Source organism: Salvelinus alpinus, chromosome 14, assembly GCF_045679555.1.
Source record: "Salvelinus alpinus chromosome 14, SLU_Salpinus.1, whole genome shotgun sequence".
NCBI lineage: Eukaryota > Metazoa > Chordata > Actinopteri > Salmoniformes > Salmonidae > Salvelinus > Salvelinus alpinus.
The window spans coordinates 25324204-25341028 of NC_092099.1; the positions used below are offsets into that span (position 1 = coordinate 25324204).

At 41.3% G+C, this 16825-nt stretch overlaps 1 protein-coding gene across 1 annotated transcript in view; it reads left to right on the forward strand.

The window, feature by feature from the left end:
- arhgef7a (Rho guanine nucleotide exchange factor (GEF) 7a) overlaps window positions 1–16825 on the forward strand; it is a 182335-nt gene that overhangs the window by 121294 nt on the left and 44216 nt on the right. The window lies entirely within an intron of this gene.

A 16825-nucleotide genomic window follows, 5' to 3' on the forward strand; every position in this document is an offset into this window, starting at 1 on the left:
CCTCAAACATACAAGTATTTGACACCATTTTAAAGATACACTTCTTGTTAATCCCACCACAGTGTCCGATTTCAAAAAGGCTTTACAGCGAAAGCACCACAAACGATTATGTTAGGTCAACACCAAATCACAGAAAAACACAGCCATTTTTCCAGCCAAAGACAGGAGTCACAAAAAGCAGAAATAGAGATAAAATGAATCACTAACCTTTGATGATCTTCATCAGATGTCACTCATAGGACTTCATGTTACACAATACATATATGTTTTGTTCGATAAAGTTCATATTTATATCCAAAAACCTCAGTTTACATTGGCGCCATGTTCAGAAATGCCTCCAAAATATCTGGAGAAATTGCAGAGAGCCACATCAAATAACAGAAATACTAATCATAAACTTTGATGAAAGATACATGTTTTACATAGAATTAAAGATAAACTTGTTCTTAATGCAACCGCTGTGTCAGATTTCAAAAAAGCTTTACGGCAAAAGCACAATATTCAATCATCTGAGAACAGCGTTCAGCCACAAAAGGAAGCCATACAGTTACCCGCCAAATTGTGGAGTCAACAAAAATCATAAATAGCATTATAAATCTTCACTTACCTTTGCTGATCTTCGTCGGAATGCACTCCCAGGACTCCCACTTCCACAAGAAATGTTCGTTTTCTTCGGTAATGTCCATCATTTATGTCCAAATAGCTACTTTCGTTAGCGCGTTTGTTAAACAAATCCAAAGTCACGAAGCAGACGAAATGTCAAAAAGTTCCGTAACAGTCAGTAGAAACATGTCAAACGATGTATTGAATCAATCTTTAGGATGTTTTTAACATAAATCTTCAATAATATTCCAACTGGAGAATTCCATTGTCTTCAGAAGTGCGATGGAACAGAGCTACCTCTCATGTGAACGCGCATGGTCAGAGCATGGTCAGCTCATGGCAGACCTTACTCATTCCCCTCTCCTTCGGTCCCACTTCACAGTAGAAGCATCAGACAAGGTTCGAAAGACTGTTGACATCTAGTGGAAGCCGTAGGAAGTGCAAAAAGACCCATATCCCACTGTGTATTCGATAGGCGATGAGTTGAAAACCTACAAACCTCAGATCTCCCACTTCCTGGTTGGATTTTTTCTCAGGTTTTTGCCTGCCATATGAGTTCTGTTATACTCACAGACATCATTCAAACAGTTTTAGAAACTTCAGAGTGTTTTCTATCCAATACTAATACTAATATGCATATATTAGCAACTGGGACTGAGGAGCAGGCAGTTTACTCTGGGCACCTCTGGGCACCTTTTCATCCAAGCTACTCAATACCGCCCCTGCAGCCATAAGAAGTTTTAAAGGAAAAAGTTTCTTCCAGTCCGCGGTGAGTAATCGCTGTTCTGTTGTCCAGAAGTTATTTTTAGTCATAAGAGACGGTAGCAGCAACATTATGTACACAATAAGTAAAAAAATAAGTTCCACAAAACGCTAAAAAATGAACAAAATAGCGCAATTGTAAAACATCAGCCATGTTCTTCGGGCGCCATCTTTTCTTTCTTTGGGGCTTAATTTCAAATTGTACCAACTTTTTAGTGTCCTTTTCTTTATATTTACAATTAAAGGGAATTGTCTGAGTTTCGCTGTACATGCATTACTTGGTCATTTCTTTTGGATATTTAGGATCATTCTGCAGAACTCTGTATGTATATTTTTTGTTGAGTTTTTCTCCCAGTGCTTATTACAGGTTGGTCCCCAAACCTCGCTTCCATATAGTGCAATTGGTCAAATTACACTAGTAAATATTTTGCACTAGATTTGGATAGGAATATATATATTTTTTAATTGTATTTTTATCGAGTAAAATTCTTTGCGGGCGTTTTAGTTTTCTGAAAGTCAATGTTGATTGCCCAGTTGATGCTGTATTCCCAAAGAATGTTAAGTTGTTCCTGTAGACCTTACTCTGTTGGTGACAGTAGGACAAGGTCATTTGGTTAGACCTTACTCTGTTGGTGACAGTAGGACAAGGTCATCTGGTTAGACCTTACTCTGTTGGTGACAGTAGGACAAGGCCATCTGCATAGAGCAGGAATCTGACCTCCTCATCTTTCAGGGTGAGTCCAAGGGCTGCAGATCGGTCCAACAACACTGCTAGTTTGTTGATGTAGACTTTGAACAGGGTTGGACTTAAACTGCACCCTTGTCTCACATCTCGCACTTGTGCAAAACACTGTTGTTTTATTGTTCAGTTTAATACTACATGTATTGTTCAAGTAAATAGATTTTATGATGTCATATACTTTATCCTCAACCTCGCTTTGGAGGTTTTAGTAATATAATCCATCATACCATATGGAATCAAAAGCATTCTTAAAATCAACAAAACATGCAAATACTTTTCCTCTGCTTTTCTGATGAACATGCTGGTTTGTTAGTGTGTGTAATGTGTGTATGTCGTCTGTTGTTCTGTGGGTAGAAAGACAATTTGTTTTTTGCTGAGAGCGTTATGTTGTGTGAGGAAGGTCCGTATTCAGTCATTCAGATTACAGGAGAACAGTTTCCCCATGTTACTGGTGACACTATATTACTAGGGTCTAATTTGTCGCATGTTTTATATATGGGATTTATGAACCCCATATATGAATCTGGTTCCAAATGTCAGTGAAGCAGCCACTCTCCAAAACCAGGTTGAATTGTTTTAATGAGGCATCCTGCAGCTCATTAGTACTGTGTTTAAGCATTTCATTCCTGATGCTGTCAGGGCTACATGCCTTTCCAGGTTTAAGGCTTTGTATTTTCTTTGAAAGTTCAGCATGTGTAATTTGGTAGTCAATTGGGTTCTGGATGTTTTTAGTTGTGTGTTCTAGGCAGCTGAATTTTTCTTGCATATTTTTGGGGGTTTAAAGTACGGTCTTCTGATGGTATTATTCTATTGAGACTTTCAAAGTGATCTTTCCAAATGTAGCCATTTTGAATGGCTAGGTCATTCCTCTGTTTGCCATTTAGACCATTCCATTTCTCCCAGAAATAGTTTCCATCAATGGAGACTTCAATCTCTTTCAGTCTTCTCAAAATGCTTCTGTTTGTTACATCTTAGGTTTTGTTTGTATTCTTTCAATGTGTCACAATATTGTTGCCCAAACTCTCTGTCTTGTCGTTGGTGATGTTTTGTATTTGATAAAGATCTAAATGTTTTCCTTATCAAATTACATTCGGCATCAAACCATTTCTCTTTTTGAGGTTTCAAATTAGAACAGTTATTTATTTAGCATACATTTGCTTTGGTGGCTGCATTATGATAGATCTCATTTAATTTGTTCACAGACAAATTTATGCCAGGGAGGTTTGGGGTGAATATACTTGAAAGGAAATCATTGATACAGGTTGTAAATTGTGGGCAGTGCAATGCTGTGTTGAGGTGTGTTGAGGAGTGTTGCGCTGTCAGGGGCCCATCTGTACATTTTATTTAAATGAATCTCCTCTCTCTCCTCACTCTCCTCACTCTCCTCTCTCTTCTCTCTCTCCTCACTCTTCTCACTCTCCTCTCTCTCCTCTCTATCCTCTCTATCCTCTCTCTCCTCTCTCTTCTCTCTCTCTCCTCTCTCTCCTCTCTCTCCTCTCTCTCCTCTCTCTCCTCTCTATCCTCTCTCTCCTCTCTCCTCTCTCTCCTCTCTCTTCTCACTCTCCTCTCTCTCCTCTCTCTCCTTTCTCCTCTCTCTCCTATCTCTCCTCTCTCTCATCTCTTTCCTCACTCTCCTCTCTCCTCTCTCTCCTCTCTTTCCTCTCTCTCCTCTCTCTCCTCTCTCTCCTCACTCTCCCTCTATCATATTTCCTCTTGCTCCTCTCTCTCCTCTCTCTCCTCACTCTCCTCTCTCGTGACTCTCTTCACTCTCCTCTCCCCTCTCTCTCTCGTGACTCTCCTCTCTCCTCTCTCTCGTCACTCTCCTCTCTCTCCTCTCTCTCGTGACTCTTCTCTCTCCTCTCTCTTGTCACTCTCCTCTCTCTCCTCTCTGTCCTCTCTCTTCTCTCTCTCCTCCACCCCTTAACGTCTGCTGTATTCCCTTGGTTTGTTTGTGTTCCCTATCACTCACCACTATATTATACACTATATACCATATAGCATAATTATTTCTCAGTGTGTTAAGTGGAAGATTAGGCAAGAACCAAAGTGCTATAAGACAGCTGGAGGAAGTGCAAGTTGGGTTACAGAGAAAATTAGACATGCATGCATGGAGTCAGAGTTATTGCTCAAATAGTTTCTCAAAGAGGTTGCCAAGTCAGAGGTAGCAGGCATATCCTACCTCTGCTCTAGACTAACTATCAAGCTCATGAACATATAGCTGACACACACACACACACACACACACACACACAAACACACACACACACACACACACACACACACACACACACACACACACACACACACACACACACACACACACACACACACACACACACACACACACACACACACACACACACACACACACACACACACACACACACCCCTCCCTCCCTCTCTCCATGGCTCTCGGTCAACCTTCTCTCCTGCTAGGCCTGGAGCTATACAGCTGATTTATTCAAAGGGACGCGGCGTTCATTCAATTTTCTCCATATTCATAAGCGTCCATTCATTTCATTTCTCACCCCCGCTCTCGTTTCCCCTTTCAGCTCTTAATTAAAGGTACAGGGACAAGCCAGGCCTTTCATCATAGGGAGGGGGGAGGAGGGGGGAGGAGGAAGGGATGGGGGAGCGGTAGGTTTACTCAGAACACCACTCTGTATTTATTAGCCCCCATACCCCACCCACCACCAACAACAAACCTCCACCCTCTTTAGACCAGGGGTTGGTAGCCTCCACACTTACTCAGCCTCCCCCTTCAACCTCCTCCTTCCCCTCTCCTTTCCTCCACCCACGGCACCTGGCAAAAATGATTAATTAATTCAAATAGCAGCGTTTTTGAAAAGCAGCAGTTCAAAGGCATCGGCAGGGAAGAGAGGAGAGGGAGGAGAGGGGCAAGAGGAGTAGAGAGGAAAGGGGAGTCGGAGAGGAAGCGGAGGAGAGGAGAGGTGAACGGACAGGAGAGAGCAGGGAAGGCAGAGTGAATGTAGTTGAAACAGCGGAGTGCACTTGAGGGTTCACCACGACAGATCAAGCCGTTTCCGACTTGAGAGAGTAGGTGGTGGGGGTTGTGATCTAGCTATGATTGAATTGGGATGGTGTGATTCTACTTAAATTCTGGTCAGCCTACAAACCCATCCTTGTAATGTAATCAACACTCGATTTACTTTATCAAGTTGATCAATTGTAGTCATATTTATTGAACCAGTATAGTCTATGTAGCATGGTGTAGTCTATGTATAGACTATGTTGTAAAATCCAGTATAGTCCATGTTCAAAACACCTGTAAACTCTTGCTCCACTTTTAGGATGACATGGTTGTCCCTCTCTGGCCCATGCAAACCTAGCTAGCTGAATGTCACATCTGGCTGGAGAGGAAGGGGTTAATAAATCATGTTGCGGGGCAGCGAGATTATCTAGTTAATTATATATGGCAGGACAAGCCTGGAGCCTTAGCCTCTATTAGACAGGAGCACAGGGTGACTGACCCGACCATGCACTGTCCCTACCTATTATACAATACATGTAGAGAGAGTGGTTGTGTGTGTGTGTGTGTGTGTGTGTGTGTGTGTGTGTGTGTGTGTGTGTGTGTGTGTGTGTGTGTGTGTGTGTGTGTGTGTGTGTGTGTGTGTGTGTGTGTGTGTGTGTGTGTGTGTGTGTGTGTGTGTGTGTGTGTGTGTGTGTGTGTGTCATGTATTGTACATGACAAATGTCCTTATTGGTTTAGGCCTCCTATGATGATGATGACTGTCAGACTCAGGTATTTTTTCCGATGGAGAGATGAGGAATATCAGGACAGTTTTCTCACGGAGAGTGTCTGCTGTGTCTTCGGTGTAGAATGCCTCATTTTCGGGTGTTCCTCGGAATACCGTCTCTGGGAACTAAACCAGGATAATGACTCTGAAATCAATCATATAATGATCCTTCTCTCCCTATGTCGCGCTGCATGAGTAAATCGTTCCTGTCTTCCACGTCTATCTATCTATCTATCTATCTATCTATCTATCTATCTATCTATCTATCTATCTATCTATCTATCTATCTATCTATCTATCTATCATTCTATCTATCTATCTATCTATCTATCTATCTATCTATCTATCTATCTATCTATCTATCTATCTATCTATCTATCTATCTATCTATCTATCTATCTATCTATCTATCTATCTATCTATCTATCTATGTTAACATTGCCAAAGCAAGTGAGGTAGATAATATACAAAAGTGAAATAAACAATAAAATTAACAGTAAACATTACACTCACAGAAGTTTCAAAAGAATAAAGACATTACAAATGTAATATTATGTCTATATACAGTGTTGTAACGATGTACAAATGGTTAAAGTACAAAAGGAAAATAAATAAGCATAAATATGGGTTGTATATACAATGGTGTTTGTTCTTCACTGGTTGACCTTTTCTTGTGGCAACAGGTCACAAATCTTGCTGCAGTGATGGCACACTGTGGCATTTCACCCAGTAGATATGGGAGTTTATCAAAATCGGGTTTGTTTTCTAATTCTTTGTGGATCTGTGTAATCTGAGGGAAATATGTCTCTCTAATATGGTCATACATTGGGCGGGAGGTTAGGAAGTGCAGCTCAGTTTCCACCTCATTTTTGTGGGCAGTGATCACACAGACTGTCTTCTCTTGAGAGCCAGGTCTGCATGCGGCGGCCTTTCTCAATAGCAAGGCTATGCTCACTGAGTCTGTACATAGTCAAAGATTTCCTTCATTTTGGGTCAGTCACAGTGGTCAGGTATTACGCCACTGTGTACTCTCTGTTTAGAGGCAAATAGCATTCTACTTTGCTCTGTATTTTGGTTAATTCTTCCCAATATGTCAAGTAATTCTCTTTTTGTTTTCTCATGATTTGGTTGGGTCTAATTGTGTTGCTGTCCTGGGGCTCTGTGGGGTCTGTTTGTGTTTGTGAACAGAGCCCCAGGACCAGCTTGCTTCGGGGGCTCTTCTCCAGGTTCATTTCTCTGTAGGTGATTGCTTTGTTATGGAAGGTTTGGGAATCGCTTCCTTTTAGGTGGTTGTAGAATTTAACGTCTCTTTTCTGGATTTTGATAATTAGCAGGTATCGGCCTAATTCTGCTCTGCATGCATTATTTGGTGTTCTACATTGTACACAGAGGATATTTTTGCAGAATTCTGCATGCAGAGTCTCAATTTGGTGTTTGGTGTTTGTTTGTGTATTTGTGGTTGGTGAGCGGACCCCAGACCTCACAGCCATAAAGGGCAATGGGTTCTATAACTGATTCAAGTATTTTTAGCCAGATCCTAATTGGTATGTTGAATTTTATGTTCCTTTTGATGCCCTTCTTGCATTGTCTCTCAGATCGTTCACAGCTGTGTGCAAGTTACCTGTGGCGCTGATGTTTGGGCCAAGGTATGTATCATTTTTGTGTGCTCTAGGACAACGGTGTCTAGATGGAATTTGTATTTGAGGTCCTGGCAACTGGACCTTTTTTGGAACACCATTATTTTGATCTACTGAGATTTACTGTCAGGGCCCAGGTCTGGCAGAATCTGTGCAGAATATCTAGGTGCTGCTGTAGGCACTTCTTGGTTGGTGACAGAAGCACCAGATCATCAGCAAACAGTAGACATTTGACTTCAGATTCTAGTAGGGTGAGGCCGGGTGCTGCAGACTGTTCTAGTGCCCGCGCCAATTCATTGATATACAGTGGGGAGAAGAAGTATTTGATACACTGACGATTTTGCAGGTTTTCCTACTTACAAAGCATGTAGAGGTCTGTAATTTTTATCATATGTACACTTCAACTGTGAGAGACGGAATCTAAAACAAATCTAAAACAAAAATCCAGAAAATCACATTGTATGATTTTTAAGTAATTCATTTGCATTTTATTGCATGACATAAGTATTTGATACATCAGAAAAGCATAACTTAATATTTGGTACAGAAACCTTTGTTTGCAATTACAGAGATCATATGTTTCCTGTAGTTCTTGACCAGGTTTGCACACACTGCAGCAGGGATTTTGGCCCACTCCTCCATACAGACCTTCTCTAGATCCTTCAGGTTTCGGGGCTGTCGCTGGGCAATACGGACTTTCAGCTCCCTCCAAAGATTTTCTATTGGGTTCAGGTCTGGAGACTGGCTAGGCCACTCCAGGACCTTGAGATGCTTCTTACGTAGCCGCTCCTTAGTTGCCCTGGCTGTGTGTTTCGGGTCGTTGTCATGCTGGAAGACCCAGCCACGACCCATCTTCAATGCTCTTACTGAGGGAAGGAGGTTGTTGGCCAAGATAGGTTGTTGGCCAAGATCTCGCGATACATGGCCCCATCCATTCTCCCCCCAATACGGTGCAGTCGTCCTGTCCCCTTTGCAGAAAAGCATCCCCAAAGAATGATGTTTCCACCTCCATGCTTCACGGTTGGGATGGTGTTCTTGGGGTTGTACTCATCCTTCTTCTTCCTCCAAACACAGCGAGTGGAGTTTAGACCAAAAAGCTCTATTTTTGTCTCATCAGACCACATGACCTTCTCCCATTCCTCCTCTGGATCATCCAGATGGTCATTGGCAAACTTCAGACGGGCCTGGACATGCGCTGGCTTGAGCAGGGGGACCTTGCGTGCGCTGCAGGATTTTAATCCATGACAGCGTAGTGTGTTACTAATGGTTTTCTTTGAGACTGTGGTCCCAGCTCTCTTCAGGTCATTGACCAGGTCCTGCCGTGTAGTTCTGGGCTGATCCCTCACCTTCCTCATGATCATTGATGCCCCACGAGGTGAGATCTTGCATGGAGCCCCAGACCGAGGGTGATTGACCGTCATCTTGAACTTCTTCCATTTTCTAATAATTGCGCCAACAGTTGTTGCCTTCTCACCAAGCTGCTTGCCTATTGTCCTGTAGCCCATCCCAGCCTTGTGCAGGTCTACAATTTTATCCCTGATGTCCTTACACAGCTCTCTGGTCTTGGCCATTGTGGAAAGGTTGGAGTCTTTTTGATTGAGTGTGTGGACAGGTGTATTTTATACAGGTAACGAGTTCAAACAGGTGCAGTTAATACAGGTAATGAGTGGAGAACAGGAGGGCTTCTTAAAGAAAAACTAACAGGTCTGTGAGAGCCGGAATTCTTACTGGTTGGTAGGTGATCAAATACTTATGTCATGCAATAAAATGCTAATTAATTACTTAAAAATCATACAATGTGATTTTCTGGATTTTTGTTTTAGATTCCATCTCTCACAGTTGAAGTGTACCTATGATAAAAAATTACAGACCTCTACATGCTTTGTAAGTAGGAAAACCTGCAAAATCGGCAGTGTATCAAATACTTGTTCTCCCCACTGTATATGTTGAAGAGGGTGTGGCTTAAGCTGCATGCCTGTCTAACCCCACGGCCCTGTGGGAAGAAATGTGTGTTTTTTGCAAGTTTTAACCGCGCTCTTGTTGTTTGTGTACATGAATTTCATAATGTCGTATGTTTTTCCCCAACACCACTTTCTATCAATTTGTATAGCAGACCCTCGTGCCAAATTGAGTCAAAGGCTTTTTTTAAATCAACAAAGCATGAGAAGACTTTGCCTTTGTTTTGGTTTTGGTTTGTTTGTTTGTCAATTAGGGTGTGCAGGGTGAATACGTGGTCTGTTGTACGGTAATTCGGTAAAAAGCCCATTTGACATTTGCTCAGTACATTGTTTTCACTGAGGAAATGTACGAGTCTGCTGTTAATGATAATGCAGAGGATTTTCCCAAGGTTGCTGTTGACGCATATCCCACGGTAGTTATTGGGGTCAAATTTGTCTCCACTTTTGTGGATTGGTGTGATCCGTCCTTGGTTCCAAATATTGGGGAAGATGCCAGAGCTAAGAATGATGTTAAAGAGTTTTAGTATAGCCTTTGTTGTCTGTATATTTGATCATTTCACTGAGGATACTGTAACGATTCTCGTCTGGTGAAGGAGAGGAGGACCAAAGTGCAGCGTGGTACGTATCCATAATACTTTTAATCAAGATGAATACACAAACAAAAAACAACAAAATGACCAACGAACAGTTCTGACAGGTGCAACAAACACTAACCAGAAATTAAACACCCACACCCAAAATGGGGAAAACAGGCTACCTAAGTATGATTCTCAATCAGAGACAACGATCGACAGCTGCCTCTGATTGAGAACCATACCAGGCCAAACACAGAAATATAACAACAAAGAAAAAAGAACATAGACTACCCACCCCAACTCACGCCCTGACCAACCTAACACAAAGACATAAAAAAGGAACTAAGGTCAGAACGTGACAGATACCATCAACACCACATGCCTTTTTGGGTTGGAGGGTTTTTATTTAGTCCTGTAGCTCATTCAAGGTAATTGGAGAATCCAGTGGGTTCTGGTAGTCTTTAATAGTTGATTCTAAGATTTGTATTTGATCGTGTATATGTTTTTGCTGTTTGTTCTTTGTTATAGAGCCAAAAAGATTGGAGAAGTGGTTTACCCATACATCTCCATTTTGGATAGATAATTCTTCGTGTTGTTTGTTTAGTGTTTTCCAATTTTCCCAGAAGTGGTTAGAGTCTATGGATTCTTCAATTACATTGAGCTGATTTCTGACGTGCTGTTCCTTCTTTTTGCGTAGTGTATTTCTGTATTGTTTTAGTGATTCTGTCACGACTTCCGCCGAAGTTGGCTCCCCCATATTAAAGTGCACTTTTTTCCCTGTGGAACTCTCTGCGCCTGATTCCTTCCTCACCCGCCTAGTCCCTCGTGACAGATTCACCATAGTGAAGGCGTAGACTCAGTTTTTCCGGGTCTCTATGTTTTTGGTTGGACAGGTTCCTCAATTTCTTTCTTGGAACTTTGCATTCTTCATCAAACCATTTGTCATTGTTGTTCATTTTCTTCGGTTTTCTATATGAGATTTTTAGATTTGATAGGGAGCTGAGAGGGCAAATATACTGTTAAGATTTTCTACTGCCAATTTTACAACTTCACTATTACAGTGGAACGTTTTACCCAGGAAGTTGTCTAAAAGGGATTGAATTTGTTGTTGCCTTATTGTTTTTTGGTAGGTTTCCAAACTGCATTCCTTCCATCTATAGTATTTCTTAATATTATTCAGTTTCTTTGGCTTTGATGCCTCATTATTGGGTATTGATCTGTTCAAGTAGAGTGTGATTTTGCTGTGGTCTGATAGGGGTGTCCGTGGGCTGACTGTGAACGCTCTGAGAGACTCTGGGTTGAGGCCAGTTATGAAGTAGTCTACAGTACTACTGCCAAGAGATGAGCTATAGGTGTACCTACCATAGGAGTCCCCTCGAAGCCTACCATTGACTATGTACATACCCAGCGTGCGACAGCTGTAGGAGTTGTGACCTGTTTTTGTTGGTTATGTTGTCATAGTTGTGCCTAGGGGGGCATATGGGGGAGGGAATGCTGTCACCTGCAGGCAGGTATTTGTCCCCCTGTGTGCTGAGGGTGTCAGGTTCTTGTCCAGTTCTGGCATTTAGGTCGCCACAGACTAGTACATGTCCCTGGGCCTGGAAATGATTGATTTCCCCCTCCAGGATGGAGAAGCTGTCTCCATTAAAGTATGGGGACTCTAGTGGGGGAATATAGGTATCACACAGGAGGACATTTTTCTCTGTTAAAAACTTCTTATGGCTGGGGGCAGTATTGAGTAGCTTTGATGAATAATGTGCCCAGAGTAAACTGCCTGCTACTCAGTCCCAGAAGCTAAGGTATGCATATTATTAGTATATTTGGATATAAAACACTTTGAAGTTTCTAAAACTTTTTGAATGATGTCTGTGAGTATAACATAACTCATATGGCAGGCAAAAACCTGAGAAAAACTCCAACCAGGAAGTGGGAAATCTGAGGTTTGTAGTTTTTCAACTCATCGCCTATCGAATATACAGTGGGATATTGGTCATATTGCACTTCCTAAGGCTTCCACTAGATGTCAACAGTCTTTAGAACCTTGTTTGGCGCTTCTACTGTGAAGGAGGGGGGAATTGAGGGCTCTTTGAGTCAGGGGTCTGGCAGAGTGCCATGAGCTGACCACGCGCGTTCACGTGAGAGTTAGCTTGCGTTCCATTGCATTTCTGAAGACAAAGGAATTCTCAGGTTGGGACATTATTGAAGATTTATGATAAAACATCCTAAAGATTGACTCTATACATCGTTTGACATGTTTCTACGGACTGTAACGGAACTTTTTGACTTTTTGTCTGCTCGCGCTTCATGAATTTGGATTACTGGGCTAAACGCGCGAACATAAAGGATGTATTTAGACATAAATTATGGACTTTATCAAACAAATCAAACATTTATTGTGGAACTGGGATTCCTGGGAGTGCATTCTGATGATAATCAAAGGTAAGTGAATATTTATAATACTATTTCTGACTTTGTTGACTCCACAACATGGCGGATATCTGTATGGCTTGATTTGTTGTCTGAGCGCTGTACTCAGATTATTGCATGGTGTGCTTTTTCGGTAAAGCTTTTTTTAAATTCTGACAGCGGTTGCATTAAGGAGAAGTGTATCTATAATTCCCTGCATAATAGTTGTATCTTTTATCAATGTTTATTATGAGTATTTCTGTAAATTGATGTGGCTCTCTGCAAAATCACAGGATGTTTTGGAACTACTGAACGTAACACGCCAATGTAAACTCATATTTTTGTATATAAATATGAACTTTATCAAACAAAACATACATGTATTGTGTAACATGAAGTCCTATGAGTGTCATCTGATGAAGATCATCAAAGGTTAGTGATTCATTTTATCTCTATTTCTGCTTTTTGTGACTCCTCTCTTTGTCTGGAAAAATGGCTGTGTTTTTCTGTGACTAGGTGCTGACCTAACATAATCGTTTGGTGTGCTTTCGTCGTAAAGCCTTTTTGAAATCGGACACTGTGGTGGGATTAACAACAAGTTTAACTTTAAAATGGTGTAAAATACTTCTATGTTTGAGGAATTTTAATTATGAGATTTATTTTGTTTTGAATTTGGCGCCCTGCACTTTCACTGGCTGTTGTTATATTGATCCCGTTAACGGGATCCCAGCCATAAGAAGTTTTAAGGTAATTTCCTTTTGAATTTCTAGACAAATGTAAAATGTTCCTGTTTTGATTAATTTAATGTTGTGAGTTAGGTCTGCTCTATACCAAATTAGCATACCTCCTGAGTCCCTTCCCTGTTTCACACCTAGTAGTTTGGTGGATGGGACTACCAGCTCTCTGTAACCTAGAGGGCAACCAGTGGGTCCGTCTCCTCTATACCAGGTTTCTTGCAGGATGACAATGTATTCCTGTATTCCTGATTTCTTTGGTGAAGTCCAGGTTCCTGCTCTTTAGGCCAAAGGCAGATGACCTCAGGCCTTGAATATTCAAGGATGAGATAGTGAAGGCTTTGTGTTCCATAAAGTGTCCAATGTTGTTTGTCGTGAGGTTTGGCCTCAGGCCAGTATCTATCCATCCATCCACTTGGACACGTGTATGGACAAACATGCATCCCCGCTCCTGTTTATCTCCCCCCCACACCCCCGTCTCCCCTTGACTCACCTGTGTGTGTCGGGCCTCCTTTGGGACCTGCTTATTAGAGTATTACAAATTAATGGGGGCCGGTTTAGGGGAGGGGTGTGAAGAGATGTCGGTATATATTTATGCACATTTTTCTGCCCCCCTCCCTCCCCCTACATACAGTAGTGACTGATCAGGTTGAATATGATAGCAGGCCTGTGAGGAATGAGGCCAATATTCCGTGAGGTCATCTTACAAGGAAGCTGTGCGGCTGTGGTTCACACAGGGTGCTCTGTGCTACTGCACTACCCTCTGGGGCTCTAGCTGGATCCAATGATATGCAAGGAACAAATAGAGCTGTTACATCTAATATGCTCTAGCGAACATCAATATATACCGAAACAGTTACTTCATATTCTTAAAGACAAGCAGTGTATCTTCAGCTATCTTTATGTACACAGTAATAGCTATCATGGTCCAGTGGAAATCTCACTTTTAAAAGTTAATATTCTGTTCACTCATACCCAAATAATGTTGTTGAAATAAAACACCATTCTGTTGTTGGGGTACGCCCACACCATTCCAAAACAGAAAAGCTGCTTAACATACTTAATTACAGTTTACGTATGTTAAAAAGTATTTAACTAATATTGTAATTAAATATAGGTAATATTTCATAGAACTATGAAAACACTGGACAGTTACTTTAAAGCAACCAAAAAGATCACCAGTTAAGGTTTGTAACATAGGGCACACTGTATCAAAAATTTTGTGATAGAAAACAAAACCCAAGTTGAGTAAGTCCGTCCATGTTTCAGTCAGTTTGGTGCCTAATGAATACCCACCCAGTTCAGTCAACAGCTGCAGGCTGGAATTAGAAATCAATTATTGAGCTTGGACAACCTCATTAAGACTGTGAATGGGATTTAACCGTTTACTGTTTCTGCCTACTCATCTCACCACTCCTGGCTTAAAGTTTATAATTACTGTCTATTTTTTCTCTGGTAATGTTTGATGGGAGGTAGTTTTTTTGGTAGAAATGAAGATAGTTGAAAAGAACAGAAAGGCCCACACACTGAATATGCTCCCAATAACCACCTGATAACGTCTCCATCTACAAGTATCTTCGTCAGCTTGGATCTAAGCACCTACGTTTTTTAAGAATGTGCGTATGACCACAAACGCTTCTAGAAATGAAGGTGGTCTCATTACTGGTGTCCCCCAAGGCCTGGTACTAGGTCTTGTTTTGTTTCCCCATAGACCAAGTCACTTGTTATTTACAGTAGACCAAGCATGGGTTTTGAGTGTTCTGTTTCTGTCTCCTTGTCTCATCTAAACACTCCTAGCTTGATGTTACCTTTGGAAGTGTTTTAATAGAACCTCAGGCATTGATTTAACTACCCAACCAGATATGTTTATCTGTATGGTATAATTAGTCATAAAAGAGGTTCTATGATTTTGTTGAGTGACTCAACACGGTGCTTGTTTGCGCTGAGTTTAGGCACTACCTAATTGATTCAAGTCATCATCAGTCTAAATTAGGCATTAATAATCAAAGGAGTGTAAGATAGGTAAATTAGGCATTAATAATCAAAGGAGTGTAAGATAGGTAAATTAGGCATTAATAATCAAAGGACGACTGGAAATGAATACACTGGTAGCAAATGAAGTAGTACTAATCAGCAAGGAGAGGGGTGAGAAAGGGAAAGAGAGGATAGGGAGGGGGGAGGGCTGAAGGAGTGAAAGAGAGAGGGAGCTAGAGAGACAGAGAGGAAGGGAAAGAGAGAAGAAGAGAGAGTGGTGGGACAATGAGGGAAGGAAGATGGAATAGAAATAATAATGAGAGAGAAACAGGCTAGGCCTACATTACCTATACAGTACATGATCTCACCTGTGTGTCCCAGGCCTCCTTAGGGACCTGCTTATTAGAGTATTACAAATTAATGGGGGCCGGTTTAGGGGAGGGGTGTGAAGAGATGTCGGTATATATTTCTGTATATTTTTCTGCCCCCCTCCCCCTACATAGTGACTGATCAGTTTGAATATGATAGCAGGCCTGTCGTTCCCCCCATGCCTCCCTCCCTCCTCCCTCCGTCCCTCCCTTCCTCCCTCCCTGCCTCCTCTCCTCTCCACATTGTGTTTGTCTATCTGATCCTGTGGTCTTTTGTTGTTGTATGAAAGGCCTGATGCCACCCTCATTATTTTCTCCTTTATCTCTCTCCCCAGCGCTCTGATTAGAACAGACGCCCCTGACAGACGCCCTCACACACCCCCTATCTATTACACCCTCTGTGTGTGTGTGTGTGTGTGTGTGTGTGTGTGTGTGTGTGTGTGTGTGTGTGTGTGTGTGTGTGTGTGTGTGTGTGTGTGTGTGTGTGTGTGTGTGTGTGTGTGTGTGTGTGTGTGTGTGTTTGGGGGCGGGGGATCAGGCTTCTGTGTGCACAGTAATGTATGTACAGTAAATGCTTTGACAGTATATCTAGTATAACATACTACATAGAGACAGTATATCTAGTATAGCATACTACAGAGAGAGAGTATATCTAGTATAACATACTACAGAGAGACAGTATATCTGGTATAACATATTACAGAGTGACAGTATATCTAGTATAACATATTACAGAGTGACAGTATATCTTGTATAACATACTACAGAGAGACAGTATATCTAGTATAACATACTACAGAGTGACAGTATATCTAGTATAACATACTACAGAGAGACAGTATATCTGGTATAACATATTACAGAGTGACAGTATATCTAGTATAACATATTACAGAGTGACAGTATATCTTGTATAACATACTACAGAGAGACAGTATATCTAGTATAACATACTACAGAGAGACAGTATATCTAGTATAACATACTACAGAGAGACAGTATATCTGGTATAACATATTACAGAGTGACAGTATATCTAGTATAACATATTACAGAGAGACAGTATATCTAGTATAACATACTACAGAGAGACAGTATATCTAGTATAACATACTCCATAGAAGAGAAACATACTACAGAGAGACAGTATATCTAGTATAACATACTACAGAGAGACAGTATATCTAGTACAACATACTACATAGAGACAGTATATCTAGTATAACATACTACAGAGAGACAGTATATATAGTATAACATACTACAGAGAGACAGTATATATAGTATAGCATACTCCATATGGGAGAA